The following is a 5,085-nucleotide window of genomic DNA, read 5'->3' as shown; positions in this document are numbered from 1 at the left end:
ATAGATTATTTAACATTTAAATTAACTTACGGAATTAGGACAATTTTTAAAATAGCCTAAATTTGTTTTTTTCGAAATATCTAGTAAGCCATGAAGTTTTTCAAAAATCTGAAAGGCGCATATTTATGATTCCACAAAGCTGCAATTCTTTCCCCATTTAACCGACTTTCTATCTCCAGTAGTTTCCGAGATACCCATAGAGAACATCGTAGGAAACTCACCCTGTATAAAAGCATCAAAAACTTAAATAAAATTAAATTTCGTGTTACTTTGTACAGGTTGTCCCATTTTTGTGTGTTTAACAGTGTTTCTCGTTTATGAGAAGCGGTACAAAGATACGGTTTTCACAGTTGCTACTTTTTTATGAAACTAAGCATGGTAAACACATATTTATTTGATGTCGCTGTTAAATATTTATGATAAAAATATATAAAAAAAGACTTAAATATTTTCTAAAAAGACTTAAATCTCATAAAGAACTTAAATCTTCTAAAAGATTTAAATCTTTTGTAAAATGACTTAAATCTTTTTTTTATAATAATAATAATAATAGCTCCCGTATATAGCGTTAAACGCCTTGGGAGTAGCAAGGTACAGCTTGCTATATTAGAGCTGTTCGGTATACAAGGAAGGTAATGTGGCTAGCACTACGCTTCAACCGCCTATTATTATCTCAGGATTGTGAATCCCAAGTACTCATTCATTTAAGGCTGAGTCGACCTAGGTACCCAAACTATTTTTATTTTAAATAAAAATAGTCGGCTGATGAAATGCCGGTGTGGGATTCGAACCCACTACCTTGAGATTGGTAGACGAGAGCCTGTACCTCTACGCCACCGGGCACCTAAAAATCTTTTTTTAATGACTTAAATCTTTTTACTGCTTACTGTTCTGCAATTATCCATGTATGTTCTGTTTGTAATTTTAATGACTTAATTTTTTTTAATTGTATGATTTGTATTGTGTATTTTTTGTTGTTTGTATTTTTTTGAGCTTTTGTTTGTTTTGTGAGTGCTTTGTCGATGAAGCTGTTTTGGCTTTTTTTTTACAATAAAGCGTTGTTTGTTGTTGTTTCTATTTCGGAATAAAGACAAATCACAAGTCATTTTGAAAATGACTTCAATTTAAGTCTTTAGTCAGCTTTCGAAATATGAGTTGAAATAAAATGATTTGTCATTAAAATAATTTAAGTGAAAAAATACTTAAGTTTTCTGTGGTACAGGCATAAAAAGGGACAAAGAGAAACACAATAGATCTATAGGTAGTAGTGTTTTCGGCATACATGGCTTAAATGAATAATAACTATTTCTTTAATTTAAAAAAATGAATACTAGGTCAAATTTGCAACAGTACGTACACAATATTTGTCTGTCGTCTTTTTTCAGATACACTAGTTTGTTTTTTCAATATTTTCTTTGGAGGTTGATCTCTGTAAAAATATGTTCTTTTTGGTATACTGCGTCGATACATTTAGTTTCAGCTTTGGAGTATTAGAGTTCAGGTAACAAAAAAAATATTTGAAACTTTCTCTTCTTTATGAGAAATTATATCTCTATATTTTTATTTTCTCCCTAATTTCAATTCTCAAGGCAATATTGCATATTTTAATTCTAACTTGTATATTAATTAAAGTATAAGAGGCTTTTTTTGTTTTCTAGGTATATTCTAATATTGTATGGCTGCAAGTTGTTTATATTTGATCGCAAGCAAAATGCAGAGGCAAGATACCATGCGAGTATTCAGAAAATGAGCTATTCTGATATCTATGTGCATTTGGGTATAAGTCAATAGGGGGTTGGGGGAGGAGGCAATATTATCACAGATTAGGTATACTATATGTATACAGATACAAATCTTATCCCTAATTAGTGGTACAAAAATTGTTTTTTATGACGATGTGCAAACGAGTAAAATTTCTTGTGCGCAAAAATAAAGTCGAGTAAAATAACAATAAACAGCGTAATAGTGAGATATCGCTAAACCGAATAGCGTGCATGGACGTTAATAAGGCCAGGTGTTATTTCCTTTACGTGAGGTGGTATTAATTCTCTTCATTTATAGTTATCGGATCGGAAAGAATTCTATTCACGTCGCGTCCGCTATTTAAATTTAACATAACTTTAAATTTAAAACTTTGAAATTGTTTTGTTTACTAGGTATTTTAAAACTAAAGGGCTAAAGTGCTTATTTCCAGTGCTTTATTGTTCAACGTCTGCCAGTGGGTTTAGGGCAACAAGCAACAAATTCTCTTAGAAGGGCTAAGTCGTCATCTGCTGTAAACCTAAGCTTCTTTATAGGTTCTTTAATATTGGAAGAGGTTGGAAGAAGTTGGAAGAGGTGGAATCTATATTTTGGGCTATATGTATTTAATTAAATCTAATCCCAGCTACTTGAATATCAAATTACCTAATAAAACTAAAGTAATAATTCAAAACAATTCAAACATAAAGCGGTTGCCAAATACCAGCACATGCCCATTTAAGCAATTTTTAAACGTTATTTAGAAATAGCGCTTGGTGTAATTGATCCGCAAATTACGTCAGGCGGTAACGTTATTAGCGGGTGTTGCGTTAAAAATTGACTCGCGCATATCGTAACCATGATAAAGTACGCGTAAATACTGCATGACGCTATTCGGTTTTTCGATATCTCTGTAATAACTGTGCCGGTGAGGTGCTGTGCACTATTTTAGAGGCCATAAGTGGGCGTGCTATGTGCGCGAACTAGTAATCTAGTGCCCGATTCGGAAAATTGGAACCACGAAAAACAATAAAGAAAAAACAAAGTGTATAATCTGTGTAATCTGTGATATTATTAGAGAGGGGTTTGTCCTAAATTAATATTAAAATATTATGATTAGTTACTGACTTTTCTTTTGTTAGCAAAATCGTGTAGGCCGTTTAAAGGTTGATTCTCACTATACCGAGGGGTGTCTCACTTGGGTAAAAAATGTACATGTACTGCCAACATATCGTTTTACTGCCAAGCGACTGCCAATGACTGCGAAGAAGACTGCCTATGACTGCCATGTAATTATTATAGGCGACTGCCGTAAGACTGCCAATGACTGCCAGCGACTGCCAAGAAAATGTACAGGTAATTCCAATAGTGAGACACCCCTCGCACTATACCTTCCATATCAGCTCCCTTCCGTCTCCCTTCCGTTTACATAAAATATTATATCATGTGAATGAATAGGACAATGCACACTATCCGTTCCGTTTCCCTCCCGTTCCATATCCGTTCCTTCCATACATTTTTGGCGGACGGACTGAAGCGTATCGGAAACAGCGTTGTCACGTTCTTACATCTGTACCAGCTCTGTTAAAATTTTGCTGATATTTATTTATTCTTTCACCTCTTAATTAAATCTTTCACCTTTTTCAAAAGATACAAATTTTTAAAATAAAACTTTCGTAATGATCTAAATTTTACAATAAAAAGTATGGAACTGATACGGAACGGAAGCTTACGTATAGAGTCAATACAATAAAAATACGGGCCGGATATGGAATGGAAACGGAAGGCATAGTGAGAATCAACCTTAATGCCGATTAAAAGTTGTATCTTGGTATTATATCGATTTCGGTCTCCTCGAATGTAACTTTTTTCCTCAAAATGAGAGATGACACATGTTTTTGAAAACACCCTGTTTAACACTCACATATTTTGAGATATGAGATCATAAAAACACACGTTTTGTTCTTAAAAGTAAAAAGCTTAGAACGCTTGTTTTTTTTTCTTTAAATTCTGTACCTTACAGATGTGAATAGTAATTTATAACTGATTTCCAATCGAGTCATGTAGTCAAGTCAATATTGCGATGCGAGATGCTTTAAATTGAATTTTCTAATCTAAAATTAAGAGTCCCTATTTCATAGAAAACTTATCTTGATTTTTAGATAAAGCATCTAGTTGATTTGTCAGGTCAGAATTAGAATTTAGAGTTGTTTATTGTTTTGTTATTAACTCGTATCGTGCTTATTTCAAACCAATAATCAACGAGAATATTCGTAAACTCTAATAAAAGTACTGTAAATCACTATATAAATAATGAATACTCGTAATAAACAAAATATTTAAACAAAAACAACAAACCGAATTGTTGGTTAGTAGTAATCAGAGATATATAGATGTATTAATATTTTGATTTAATGGCCACAGCTCAGCTGTCAGGGTTATTCGGGCGAGTGAATTATTTTTTAATAAAAATTAAAAAACATTATAAAATTATCAGCTTGAATAGTATACGGTTTTATATTAACTCTAATTTTTTTGAAGCATTTATAAAAAATATATATATATCCTTCAAATTCTTGAATTATTTAAAAGCTGTTTTTCGTTTCAAATGAGTATTTTATTTTTTAAAAGCTTACCACCTTAGACCTCACAACACGCTTAGACCTCACAAATGCAATGATGTAGCACACTTAAATAATATAAGACTTATTTTTTTCCATAGCAACTGTTAAAATTGCCTTATATCTATCAAAAATAGTACATAAAATAGTACTTTAACCGCAAGGGTAGATTAAATGACACTTTAACAGCGAGGATAGATTAAAAACTTTATTTCTTCTCGCACGTTTTATAATTGCTTCCATTTTTTGAAAATTTTTGTATTCCTTTTCATAAGTTATTCGGGATTTAAATGGAAGTAGTTTGGATATGGCGTTTGTCGCCTCAGCCTGGATATCTGTTGGTAATTTACTTATTTCGTTTTGAGCCATTTCTGGCTCCAATTCAATCAGCAATCGACACAAAAGAGAATTAAAAAATATCGACTCAAAACTGACAACTAAAGAGACAGCTTTATTTATTTGTCAAATTACATAGAAATCAACGCCAACCCAGCACACTATTTTTTCTACTCGTAATAAATTCCTTGAAATAATAATTTCTGAATATTTTTTAAAATGTAACTGGCTATGGAAAAAAATATTGTTTTATACACGACGATAAAATTGCAATCGTATTAATCTTTTCGGTCGACGATAAAATACCATTTTATCGTCTTGTATAAAAAATAACTGAAACTTAATTCAACATTTTTAAACTATGAAATATATAAAGGGTAAGGAGTCT

The sequence above is a fragment of the Sitophilus oryzae genome, unplaced genomic scaffold (assembly GCF_002938485.1).
Source record: "Sitophilus oryzae breed Bouriz unplaced genomic scaffold, Soryzae_2.0 scaffold_359_pilon_pilon, whole genome shotgun sequence".
Taxonomy (NCBI): Eukaryota; Metazoa; Arthropoda; class Insecta; order Coleoptera; family Curculionidae; genus Sitophilus; species Sitophilus oryzae.
The sequence above is the reverse complement of the archived record's forward strand: the minus strand, read 5'-3'. Positions refer to the sequence as shown.